The following is a 14,998-nucleotide window of genomic DNA, read 5'->3' on the forward strand; positions in this document are numbered from 1 at the left end:
TTTTTTTTTTTTCAATTTACACCGTCTTCAGCCAAAGACTGCACAGACTGAACAATCACGAACATTAGGCAACTGACAACACAGACCACCCAGTAGCCCAGTGATGAATTTTCCGTTTGACGAAAAGTTTCCACCTACTGGAGCAGGAATCGAACCCACGCTTCGTGGCACAATACGGCTAAACGACTGACGCCGCTAACCGCAAGGCCACGAAGCCCACAATTGACGACGCTAGAGAAAAGCATAACGATTAAGGTGAAGATGAATCGAAGCCAAACTTCAAATTTTCAAGAGCACAAATCTGGAGAACCGAACACCCATTTGAGCTGAAAATTTAATCGATTGGTCACCACCAGCTACTGACCAATCGATTAAGTATTCAGCTCAAACGGATGTTTGGTTCTCCTGATTTGTGTTCTTAAAAATTCGATGTTTGGCTTCGATTCATCTTCACCTTAAATTGTCCAGCAGTTTTCAGAAGAGAATTAAAAAATAATCCGGATGTAGGCTTACCAGAACAATCACCAACATTCTTCGTAACTTCGTAACCAACAATATTCGTACCTAATAAATCCTTTATCCGTATCTGAGACCGATAAACAATAAGAGATTCTCAGAAATGTATAAAATGAATATTTGATAAATTTGAAAAAGGTGGACATTTTCAGCTTAAACGACATGTCCTCCCAAAATTTACCATCTGGTAAGCCTACCCGGTGATAATATATTTGAGTTGGTTCTTTCATGCTCAAGAACCCTAGACTAGACATGATGAAGTTAGCGTATAAAGAATTGCCTTATTCCAAAACTGCGATTTAAACAAACATCGTTTCTTATGCGAGGCACATGCTTTGTTTTTGATTTGGGCAAGTGTGTCTGTGAATCTATAAAAAAAATCGATTCACTTTTATGAGTGAGTCACCTACGATTCTCCAAATTAGTTCAATCTACTGAGCAGAATCTCAATAAGAGAAGCCAGAGAATACTATGTATAATTATCTTCAGGATAGAAGCACCGGTTTTGGCCATACGCCAGTTGTAGCCATAGTGGATTCTACATTGTTTTACGTATTTCCAAAGTTTATTCACCGACTGACTTTATCATAATTAGCTTTTTTTTTTCGGTGAACGCGATACTACTCAAAGTGAAAGGGAATAAGGAAAGTAATGAAAGAATATGATGGATAGCAATGAGAGAAATGAATAGAAGTTGAAAACTAATAGATGGTCATATATGAACAACACAATCGAAACGACAAATTGTTGCCTAACGTCCTGGTTTTGAACGGCTGGATGTTGTAGCGTTGGTCACTACTAACACTAGACAGTAGGGTGGGGCTTATTTCCAAAAATCGTTCGTAGCCAGGATTTACAAAGTGGAAAATGATCATCGGTCCCAAAATAACATCCTGTGAAAAAATGAGAATTTTTGGTGAAGGTTTAGAGGTGGCGCAAAGGGCGTTTGTGCAGTTTTCCCATTTTAATGAACTCTGAAAAATTTTGGTATGCTTTTCAGCTTGTTTTAGTGATTTTAGGACCCTTAAGGGCAAAAAATCACCTCAAAATTGCGATATCTCCACTCCTTTAGATGATATTTAACGAAATATATATTATGCATGCGATTTTTGGCCCTTGAATAGGTTACAATGACTGATTACTATGAACCCGAATAAGAATAGCTGGAGAGGATTCCTATGCTTGTAGAATGGAACAAAGAGCAAAGAAGAATGATAGAAAGAACAAAGAACACAGAAGAATGTCAGGTGGGGTGGGTTAAACAGGGGGGAGGGTGTAACTGATGATATTATATTAGAATCCACTATGGAGCCGTGAAAATATTTCGGTTGGATGTATGAGATGTGATTATATGCAAGTTAAATTATATGCAAGTTAAACACTCATTTAGTATTTTAGAATGTCCGTTTAATATAACTCCAGCAATTGTAGACATCCTTGAAAGAGTTTATTGAGCTATACGAATCTCATGAAAGTTGCCAGGAGCCATTTCTAAAGGAATAAAAAAGTATCCTTAAAAAATAACTGGGAGAATTTCACAACGAATGAAAAAAATATTTAATTAATATCGCGTAATTCCGGAAATAACTTCCGAACATGTAGATAAAAAAATCTTTAAAAACTATGAAGCATAATTCCTGCAGATGTCATCTGATATGAATATTTTCAACCACCCAAAAATATTTAAAATATCTTAAACGTCGTTCAAATTATTTCTAATTTACATTTAAAAATCTGACTATGGTGGGTAGAGGTGGGTATAAAAACCGTCAAATTAGCCAATAGTGCTATTGGGTTTCTGGCCATTTGGACAAATGCCATTTGACCGAATGCCGTTTGGCTGGATTATGAACTAAAAATTAATTAGATTGTTACAACGCTCATGTGTAAGATTCATTAGTGCGGTCCGGTGTTCATTTAGGATGAATCTTTGAATTCAGCATGTGGTTTTGGCCCTCTTAGGTGATGGCTGATTCGTTACTAGGTTATCAACTTTGTGTTGAAGTTGATGTTCAATGATTTCATCAGAATTTTTTTCTTTTTTAAAAAATCAATTGAGTTCTTTACATTCTTTAAGACATTGACAGCTCTTTGTAGTTATTCTGATGTAACCATTACTTGTATTACACTGCTTTATATTTTCTTAACTGGTTTTTCCTTCTATTGATCATAGGCTATTCTTTTAAAACTGAGTTTTCTCATAACTATTGACATTGAAGTTTATAATACGTATTCTTTCAATCAGTACTGATTATTTTTGCAGCTTTTACTAAAGAGCTAGTTATTTGTATATCGGTGATAATTTGTCCTTCTCTAAAAAAGCTGTACTGTGCATGACTTAATCAACTTTAAAAAATGGTCTTTTCTTCCAATTAAAATGTTCAAATAATTATAGGCAATATCCACTTATCTGCATGAAGTGGCCAGTAGTAATGTTAACTCAGGCAGGGATGTCATTCTCCTAGAAGACTCACACTTGCACTCCACTCCATATCTTGTGTTTCACATTTTCAGTATTGTCATTTTCGTCCAAACGGCATTTGGCCAAATGGCATTCGGCCAAATGACCCTTACGGCCAAATGGCGTTCGGCTAAATGACCCGGAACCGTGCAACTGACACTGCACACTAAACACACTACGGTGAATTTCACCGTAATCTCAACAGCTGAACAGTTCGGTGAAATAGAACAAAATAAACGAAATAAACTTGCATATCACAATTTGTTTTACCGGACAATCGGAAAATCTTCATAGTAGTTTACGGAACAAGTTGCAGAAAGATGATTTTTACAGCACGAGTCGTAAATTTATCCTACGAGGCTTGCCGAGTAGGATAATTACGACGAGTGCTGTAAAAATCGAGTTCTGCAACGAGTTACGTACAACATTTTTTGCAATTTCGTAGAAGACCACTTGAGGGTATCAGAAATCATATCGGAATGCATTCACCATTATTTTACAATTTCTGTATTATTATTCATTACGCAACTCAAAACAGTTGCGTAATGAGAAAGCGTTGCGTAATGAACCATTACAGCACTGGTTTCAGTTAGGTAATGACTATTCCCGCACTGCATACTTCAGTGCAGGAAAGTAGGCCGTTTCATGACAGATTGGCGTGATGAAAAACAGCCTATTACGATGAGAAATTGCAAAAAATAATTTTCTCAACGAGTTTCAGGAAGGAAAGAATTCCTTAAGAAACACCTGGATAAACATTCTTGGACAAATTTATACAGAAATCTCTTAATAGAATTTTAGAGGAATTCTTTCATACTATATTAAAAAAAAAACCAAGACCCAGTCCCCAGGAATACTATCTAAAGAAATATCTTGACGATATCTTTAGAAATAAATTCAATGATATTTGGAAGAATTCCTTGAAAAAAAAATCATCGCCTGAGAATGTTGTGTTCAGTCGGGAGATACAGTAGTTGTCACTTGACAATCACGGATGAAAGGTGACTGCAGATTCTTGCCCACCAGATAGACGGTTGTTGAACAGTGTAATGATAATCTGACTCTAGTGGACAATTTAGGAGTACAAATGAGGAGGCACGTTACTCAAACTAAGAAAGTCTACGAGTGGAGAGAACGATCACGGATTCCGGAAAGTTTGGGACATCAGCTAACACCGTCATCCAACGAGCTGGCCACAGTGGTGCAACCCATCAATTCACAGCGACCGATGAGACAGAAGCAGATTCTTAGTCACTACGTACATAATGTAGCCTAGAAGCTACCTTAAATAAATTTAATCGAATAAACGCTATTTAAAATCGTCAGCAAATGGTTACTTATGTGATTTCGGGTTCAGTTTAGGGACTGATATTGGGGTAATGAAACCATTATTACTATTACATTATTGTTATTCATAAAGTAGTGTTACATCTTGATAATTTCCTTCCCTTCATAAGTGAGTTTTTCAATTGTTCAACATGCACCTCGATCCAGACTTCGGGATAAAATCGATTTATTTCTATATTAACCCCACTAGCTGGTGGTGACCAATCGATTAGGTTTTCAGCTCAAAAGGATGTTTGGTTCTCCAGTTCCGTGCTCTTGAAAATTTGAACTTTGGCTTCGATTCATCTTCACCTTAAGAAATTCGTGGATGAAGTGTATAAAATCCTTATCATCTGTTTCAGTAACTGGATAGGCTAAATAGCAAGTCAAAGAAAACTCATATAAACTAAACTACCAACTGAATTTTCAAATCTTTTCCAATCTGTAATTTTCCAATGCATTACATAGGTCCGTTACTCAACCTGAAAATTGAACAGAAATGCGTTTCGGACTTTGTTTTGCTCAATGTAACAGAAAAACGAGGATTTTACGTTTCATGCGAAAACGGCGCAGAGGTTGTATAAAGTTTTAGATAGTGATCTTTTTGGATGAAATCCGTCAACTTTTTAGGTCGCTTGTCCCCCCTGACGAAAATTTTAGCAAGCCGATGTCGATGTCAGTTACTTTTTGAAGCAGGAGGGGCATTTAGTCCGGGTTGTTTGGAAATGTCTAGATTCAGAATACTTCCAAAACAACTGTTTTATTTATGGAAGCTCCCTGTCGGATAAACTTTGTAAACAGAACTTGACTAACTTCATAAACATCACCTTGACGGAATCAGAATGAGAAATAATGCATTCATTGCAGCAATACAGCAATTTCCCATAGATGGGCAAAGTATACCTGTTTAACTTACAAAGCAGATGCTACTGGGTAATTAAAAACAAATTAAAGTTTACGGTCATAAGGAGACGCTTTATAATAAAGTTCATCACATGTGGAACTCTCTGTCTCTACTTGTCAATTCAAGTAACTAAAATTGTTAATTTTGTCTCTTTTCAGAACCAAATGTATATAACATTGTATAACGGCGGATATGTATGATATTGGAGTAGATCAGTACCGAATATGGATAAAAACGGTAAAAAATTAAAACCAACACGACCTCCGCACCGTAATCTCATAATATCTGTTGAGCGATTGCAAAAAATTGTCGGGTAAGACTGAAAACTATTCAAAATCGAAAAAAACAAGACATTCAAGACATCGTGTAAAGTTGATTCCAAGCTTGACTTATGATATGATGAGTTATGTATCGTGCAAAGGCTCATAATTATGTTATAAACTTGTTAAGAATCAAACATAAACGATGATATCTTCCATAAATGGGTAAGGTACCGTGGGGTAAGTGGATACAGAAAAATCAATAGTTAACTTCATTGTTATGTACAGTTAACGTTAATAATGTAATTCAAACTTTTTTATGTGGATAACAAATGAGGGACTATTATACTTCAAATCGTCATTTATTTCGATTTTTCTGATTGTTATGTATTGAGTATGACGGACTTAAAAATTTGGGCTAAATGATCCACTTGCCCTACCATGGTGGGGTAAGTGGATCACCATTAAAAAAATCTGTTCTCGAAACAAATGTGGTGTAATTATATATGAAAAGAATGATATTACTCTCGTTCTTGTTATAAGTGCTAGTAATGTTACATTTTAATACTTTGAAATTAAAATTTATCTTTATTTAATCAAAATATAATCAAATATATTTATATATTAGTTCACACTAATACGAACAAAATAAAACATTGTAACTAGAATAATTTGGAGAAAATTTATCCAATTCTACACAAAAGTTGTACAGAAGTATTGTTGGATTATTCCTAACGATGTTTTCGAAAAACAATCGTAGTTTAAAAATGTTAGTTACATTTACTTTTGAGTAACAAAATGAAATCCTTCCATTCTATTTATAAATATATGTGTATCATCTGTCTAGAACAATTTATATGGTCAAATAAGATACGATACTATGTTTTCAATTGTGAAATTAGTATATTTTGTTCTTTTGCAACTCAGCTTAGATAAACCACGAAAAGTTTCGTGTGAATTTAAAAAATGTTATTCTTTTATATATTGTATACCAAAAAAGTAAAAAAAACATTTAAGGGGTTTGATTCAAATTTTATATGGTCAATTTGACAAATTCAAGCTGGAAATGGAAGAAAATGAAGGAAAACATCATTTTCGGATATAAAGCTTATTGAAATTCTGGTAAGCGGTCTGCCAATAAATGATAATAATACTTGATCCACTTACCCCACCCCATTAAAAAGTAGGGGTAAGTGTACCATGTCGAATATATTTGTATTTATTTATAAAAATCACATATTTTTCATTGTGATTCCTTCAATTAGAACTGAAATGCTCAATATGTGTCGAAAAAAATAATAGAATTCGATTTTAGACAGAGGTACATTGGATTTTTTAATGATGGAAAACAATTTTCAAATTAACTAATTTCTGCAGCTAAAAAGTTTGCTTGTGTTAGTGTACGTGTAGTACCAGTTTTGCAACAGTATCAGTGTGGGCGTAAGAATATAACCTAAAAGGAAGCAATGGTGCGAAAACAATCAACATATTCAAGAATTTAGGCTTAATATTGACGAATGATCCACTTACCTCACTGATACACTTCCTCCACTGTACCTTACCAAGATTGCATAAACCAGGGCTGCCCACGGGCCGCATCCGGCTCGCGGAAGGTTCAATGATTCTTTTCATATTTGGTCGGCGTTAAGTCAGATTGGACCAAGTGACATTTTTCATATTTTGAGAAAAATGGTTTTAGAGTTCTTAATTTTTAAATTCGTTTAAATTTTGGTTCAAAATTTCTACACATCATTGCGCTACTTTCAAACTTTATAATGTGAAGTGATAATCATGAAAAATCATAAACCAAACCTAATAGAACGATTTTTTGATGAACTATGTGTACTTGGTCCACTCTGACTGAACTAAATATCACCGTTCAGTGAGTTGGTTCACTCTGACTGAAAAATTTCTAGGAAAATAATAATCATGTAATGTTTGAATGGTCAAACTGGGTGCATATCTCTAAGATTAACAGATACTCAAGACCCTTCGACACCAGTATCATAAATTCTTCAATAATCCATATCGTCAATCCCGAAATCAGTGGCATTACGATAGCTTAAACATTAAGGTTTTGCAGGGTCAGGGCATTGAAGACCAGAAATATTCAAATATGCGTTCAGTCAGAGTGGGGGATCTAGCACATTCCATACATACACCATAGAACTACCATAAACTTCTAGCAGACTATGAAATTGACTCAAAAAATGCAACAATCAATCAGTTTAGTGCTTTTCAACTCTTGGTCCGCTCTGTCTGCACAAAATTGTTGCATTTTCTGACCACTAATCCAGATATGGTAAATGGTCAAAAATCAAAATCAAATGCATCGAATTTAGTAATATTTATAAATTTCAATTGATGGATAAGTAGAAGAATCATTCAATGTCGAAAAATCTGACAAAACTCTTGAAATGTTTTTCATTTTCTCGCATTTCTCAGCGCGTTGATCATTTTCGCTGTCATGGTAATAAGCACTTGGTCCTCTCTGACTGAGCACTTCTATCGATTATTAATGATCATCCAAAGTAAATTTGTTGCATATCTCTCGCAGTTTACAGCATTCATCAAATCTGGTCAAAGTGAAATGGAGGTAAGGTAATTTCGCATATAATGGAGAATATTCCAATTTTCTCAAGTTTTGTACTTGGTCCCCTCTGACTTAACGCCGACCATTTGTCTTGCTAACTATTCTACCAACATGACGTTAAAATATACTATGACTTAATTTTCAAATGATGTTCACGCATTTGATTTAACTCGATATTAACTCATTACGCGTGGTAGGACAATTATGGGTGAAATTATGAAAAAATCCACGTGCTCGGCTGGGATTTGAACCCAGGACTCTTGTATGCTAGACGAGCGCTTTACCAACTAAGCTACCGAGCCACTTGGTGACCCAATAACTGAGTTGGTTACAAGCTTAGAATTCAAATCTCCACAAACCACGCAGACAACTCAGAACAAAAACAACATCGAAATGTCTATGCTTCCAGCCATCTCAATGTATCAATTTCAACGGCTCTACAAGTTTCCGAACAAAAAATGACACCTTAGTCAATTGCGACGCCCGAATTCCGAAGCCGCTCATCAAAAAAGACATCAATTACGCCCAACTGGTGCCGGGCCCTGGAGCTTCAAAGACCCCACAACCATTCCTTACGTCCCCTTCACCAATCGCTCCGACAATAAGTGGCACTGAATGAAAAACAACCGTGGTGACCAAATCGCCATCTGACACCACCCCGCCTTCCTTTCTGCGTCCGACCTAATCTCCCGGCCAGGGATGAGAAAAGTACTGGAGCAAACATTTACCGCCTCTACATTTACATCTTTCTACACGACCATCAAAATCCAAAGCAAACCATGACGGTTCAAAACAAAAAAATGTCACGGCTCTTCAAAAATGTAATCTTCTTCTTCCTAACGTTTTTCAACCCCGAATGCGAAATGACTCGAGCACAGTGGTGACACGATTTTTGCGGTTTTCGGGGTTTTGCATTTTTGCTCGATAAAGGCAGTATGAAATTGAACTTGTTTATATGTATCGTAACGGAATGATTGTGGTCTTTCTGTTAGAGCTAATAGATTTCAATTAGTTGAAAACACAAGCAAAATATTAGCGATTGAATGATTTAACACTTTTTTCAATCATTCAGCTTGGAATGGCTGCCCGAAAATGGTCATAGTGGAGAGACAAAAACAGTCAAGCAGTGTGTGAACCGTTGGCAGCGCAACGCCTGATGGTATTGATGCTGCTGCTGCTTTGTGTTTTGGTGGAATGGCAGAATCGATGAACTGTGGTGAATTGTGGTCACAGTTCCCAAGACTGCTCCCGGCATTCACTTTGGAGCATAAAAGCCCCGAACAGGGTAGTTTGCTTCTTCAGCAGAAAGCGGAAAGATATAGAAATAATAAAATGAAACACATCTCCGGCCTCCGCCGATGCAGCCGCCGAATGCCATCATCCCGAGAGTGATACGGGCCTTCCTACCACTACTACCGGACTGACCCCGGAGTTAACCCTTGCAGGACGGATGGGTTATTTATTATCCAGCTTCTATATTCGGCAGCATAATTTCGATGACGAAAGGTAAGTACACAGTGTCTTGGGAATTAAATGGTATAGTACTATATTCGGTTTTTCATATACTGCCGTTATAATTGTCCCATGTTCTAAAATATGCAATCGAGAAAAACGCGTTTAAAGATTTTAACACATTTAGGCCTCGTATTGACCAGGTGTGTGGTAAATTGAATTGAAATCTTTACAACAGTATAAAGAATAGCGTGTTGATTAGAGTCAAGAGTTTTATTATGGGAATAAAGAAAATTTAGCTACGAAATTCAAAGTGGGACTGTTATGCCTAGAAATACGGGGTTTTTGGTGAATTTCTACGCATAACAGTCCCACTGATATTAGTGACCAATTATGTGCTAAGCGTAATGCTGTAGATGACCGTTCTTACGTATAGATTGTACAGAATGTAGCGGAAGTATATCCTCGATACTATCTTATGGCACCTAATGACGGCTCAAGTGACACGTGCCAAACGGAGCCACGTGTGGGGAAGTGGAGAAATACGATTTTATAGTTTGGGATGGAAAGCAAAGTTTTCTGTATGTGTGATAATGAGACAATGTATGAGTTAGTTAAAGGAAGAGTGGATGAGTAAGTTAGAGAGTTTATAAGATGTTATAAATTAATCTATCGACTCTTCCAGCTGCAGGCTTGACAGAAACTCATCTGCGAGTTCAAGGTTATTTTGCGGAGTAAATATCGAACTCAAAATTCACGACACAAACCTTCACACGATTTGACTTTTCTTTGGACTTGGTTTGCAAAATCATGATTTTTGATACATCGCAAATAAAGCTTCAGAACCATCAACATATTTGCCACTTGCATCGAAGAACCAATTACCCAGAATAACCCAGTATGTGACCAGGTCACCCAAAACCTCTTGAACTATTCTTCTTTTGACATGACTTTGACTTCTTCTTGACTACATCAAGTTTGATGTGTCGCAAGATAGGTCTCAGAATCGCCAATATAATAACTACCTCTTTTGGAGAACAGGGTACCCAAAACAACCTGGCATGTTATCAAGTTACCCAAGAACCTTTGAATTACCCTTCTCTAGCCTTGATTTGGGAATTTATGTAGCTTGATGTTGCCAGCTAGGTTTCATAACCGATGGTTTAGAGGCCATTTCTCCCAGGGAACCGGGAATTCGGAACAATCCGACATGTGGTCAAGTTATTCAAACACATTTGAACCACCTTTAGACATGATTTGCAAATTCATGAAAATTGATATGTCGCAAGCCAGGTTTCAGATTCGCCAATATAATATGGCCACTTCCACCAATGAACCGGTATTCGGAAAAACCAAGCATGTGGCCAAGTCATCCAAAAACATTCGAACTATTTTTATTTAGACTTGGTTTGCTAAATCATGAACTTGATTTGTCGCAAGCCATGGACTCGAAAATAAAAAAATAAAACAGGTTGTGTTCCACATGGGATGTAAAGCCAACGTAAGAAAGTGTTCAAAACGATTTTCCCAAACACCAGCTAATTCAAAACTGCCTACTGACTATTTTGTTCGAGATCAGCGCAGCCAATTGTATAATGTGACAGTTATGCGTATAAATACAGTAGTGGGACAGTTATGCGTAGAAATTCAACAATGGGACAAATTGACTTGGCTAGCTTTTCATTGAATTTCCGAACAAAGTTAATTTTTGGTGTGTGTTTTCTAAAACTATACGTAAAAATAAACTGTTTAATGACAAGAAGTCAAAATGCACAAAAAGTAACATGGGACAATTATGCGTATAACGGCAGTATATTTATAGCATAGGTATACCATTAAACAGCTCGGGAATTTATTGTCGTCCTGAAAGGGTTAAGACAGAATTGAAATCCGAACAAGAGTGGCGGTCGTTGTCTTCGGGTCGGGATCGGGAGAAAAATGAGAGTTGCCTCCGGGATGGGGTGCTCCACGACGATGATGATGATGGGCTCCGCACCGCCTGTTGAAAGGGTTTTTAGTCCGCGGGTTGAAACATATCTCCGCGAGACAGAACCACCGATAGCAGAGAACCAGGCGACGGATGACAACTGGGGCGTTAAGTGTAAGGCCCGATAGGCGGACAACATTGTTGATTGTCGAGGAATGGATAGCGGATGACTGACGGAGACGAGCCTCAAAGCGCTCTACCGACCAAAAGAAGGCGAGGCGAGGCGGCCTGGAACATGTCACACCCGATCGAAGTAAATCAATCTCAATTGAGAGTCGACCAGCCCGATCCACAGTTCGATTACGTGGGTGGACGACGAGCGACGACTTCTTTATTTGTCCAAGCAATTGTCGGCGACGTAAAACTCCCAGCACCAGATTGAGCAGTTGAGCATTCACATTTATTGACGGCAATGGCAGCAATCGACACAACGACAACTCATTCCATCTTCGGAGACGTACTTGGGGGACGGAGTCGTCGTCGTCGGGATAATAACAATTAAAATTAATCAGAATATTGAATACGATTAACACTACTGCGGTCGTGGCAGATAAGTCGCAACTTTTTGTAAAATATCTAAACATTTTTCCAATCAGTTTGCTTCCCTCCATCAGTAAACTTTTTGAAAAGGTTATTTTAAACAGAATGATGGTCCACATCAACGAAAATTCAATTTTTGCCAATGAACAGTTCGGATTCCGCCATGGACATTCGACCACTCATCAACTTTTACGTGTAACAAATTTGATTCGTTCCAACAACTCTGAAGGCTATTCTACTGGTCTTGCTCTGCTAGACATAGAAAAAGCATTCGACAGTGTTCGGCATGAAGGTTTGATCGTAAAATTAAAAACTTTTTTGTTTTTCTAACATTCATTGTTAGAATAATTCAAAGTTAATTGTCAAATCATACACTTCAGGCTAATTATCAGAATTCCAGGTCTAAAAGACTTCCTGTAAAAGCTGGTGTTCCTCAAGGCAGCATTTTGGGACCAATATTATACAATATTTTCACATCTCACTTACCTGAGTTACCTCAGGGATGTAAAAAATCTTTGTTTGGAGATGACACAGGCCTCTCCGCCACAGGACGAAGTCTGCGTGTCATCTGTGATCAATTGCAAAAAAGTTTGGATATTTTTTCTTCATACTTGCAAAAATGAAAGACTTCTCCTAATGCTTCCAAAAATCAACTGATAATATTGCCACATAAACCAAAAGCTCTTTATTTAAAACCTTCAAAAAGACATGTTGTCACGACGTTTCCTGAGGGGTTTCAAAAAATTGGTCAGATGAAGTTAAGTATCTAGGGCTCAGGCTAGATAAGAATTTAACTTTCAAAAATCACATTGAAGGCATTCAAGCCAAATTTAACATATATGTAAAATGTCTCTATCCCCTTATTAATAGAAAATCAAAACATTGTCTTAAGAACAAGCTTTTGATATTCAAACAAATTTTCAGGCATCCTTGTTGTATGCTGTACAAAAATGGACTAGCTGTTGTAATATCAAGAAGAAAGCTCTGCAGAGAATTCAAAATTAAATTTTGAAAATGAAGCTTCCTCCCTGGTATAGTACCAATGAGTTACATAGAATATCCAATGTTGAAACATTGGAACAAATGTCAAATAAATTAATTAATAATTCCAGACAAAAATCGTTACAATCGTCTATAGCCATATTTTTTCTATATTTAGGTTAAGTTAGGTTAAGTAAACTGAAAACGTGTTTTTTTTCTCTTATAAGCAGGTGAAATCAAGTCACCTGTAAAAAATCTGAACTGCTGCGGCAAATGAAATGAAATGTAATATGTTGATAACAAAATGTTAATAAAATCTTAAATTTGTTTTACCAAGTTAGGATGATAGTGTTGTCTAACACAGAACACCTAGATATAAGAAACGAATTTAATGTTTGGAATGATCCTACACGGGAAAAAATTCTGTGGTAATAATTAATATTGTAGCTGACTACGCCCATTCTTGAAACTACCATGGAATTTTAGACCAATTTACTATGTTTACGGCACATCCCACCATATAACTGGTACATTTGACAGAAATAATTTACAACAATCTGATTTCGACTACAGACATGGTAAAATCAAGCGCATTTCTAGTCTGCTGAAAATTGCCGGTGCGAGCGCTTAAGTTAACCCCCTAAAATAGTAGTTCTTACCGCACAATTTTTTTTGCGTGTAATAAAGAAACTAAAAATAAATGAACAATTGTGCTGTAAATTTGGGTTGACAATATCTAGGTGATCTGAAATTGTTAGAACTCTCAGGTCAAGTCATATTCGATTTCTGAGGTTCAACAATTGTAGTTTTTGTTTATTATGGCTATCAGTTTTAGATATATTCCATTAGAAAACTTGGTTGTTGCAGTCGGCTAAGATGTTGGCAAACTGCAAGTCATTCAATTCAGAATTTTTCTGTGACGTTCCAGTCAATTGAGTTAAATGCGAGACGTTTCACGGGACACTTTTCAGTGCGGGACAAAATCTCAAAAACTGGAAAAAATGTTTTTTGGATAGTACCAATGAAAAAACATTTAATAGACATGTGTTTCTGGTTTAAACTTAAGCGTTCGTTGCATTTCGGAATATCTCCAGATTTAGATAACCAATCGATCGACACAAATTCTTAACAAAGGAGTTGTTTTGGGAAAACTTGTAAACAAATGGTGCCAAAATATCAACAAAAAAATTGTTATTGAGATTTAAATATTTTTGTAGATGATTAAATGATGCTCCTAGTAGAGGAGTTAATATCTTTAAAGAGTATTTTTTATTCGTAGATAAAATTATATATTATTATTATACTTGGTAGGCCGAATGAATTAAAATACTCTGTCACAAACTTCACACCAAATGACCATTTTCCACACTTTTTCAATAAAAACGAATTTTTGTATTAAACTTAACACTATAATGAGATCTGTCCAGCACAATGAACAAAATAATGTATCGTAAAACTGGCTATATTTGATAATGCTGATAACTTTGATAATGTAGGACTCACACCATACTAACGAAATGATTTATTTTCTGTTAATCAGTTAAGTATAAGATTGCATAATAAAAGAGTATTAGTATGACACTCTATGTCAGAGCTATTTGCATTTAAATCGATAACATTTTAGGCTTTATATTCGAACATTAAAAAATTGATGCGATTTTAGCATTTTTGAAAAATCGGTTCTACGTTCACAATTTGATGATGTTTTAAATATGTTATTACTTTTCCTTGACAGTCTAGTTACAGTTGAACTTAAATTTGGTCGCAAATATTTTAGCGAAAAACATTTTCACATAGTCAGAGATTTACATATAACTTCTCGAGATATGCAACGCCGTTTAAGCGATAAACCACCTATTCAATTTTGTTCGATATAAACAAGTTTACATTACAAAATCGAACGATTTATGTAAAATTCAATATAACACAGCGTAACAAAAATGACATTTTTGCGTGTCTCATGGATCAAATTAAGTGT

This window comes from Aedes aegypti, chromosome 3, assembly GCF_002204515.2.
Source record: "Aedes aegypti strain LVP_AGWG chromosome 3, AaegL5.0 Primary Assembly, whole genome shotgun sequence".
NCBI classification, from domain to species: domain Eukaryota; kingdom Metazoa; phylum Arthropoda; class Insecta; order Diptera; family Culicidae; genus Aedes; species Aedes aegypti.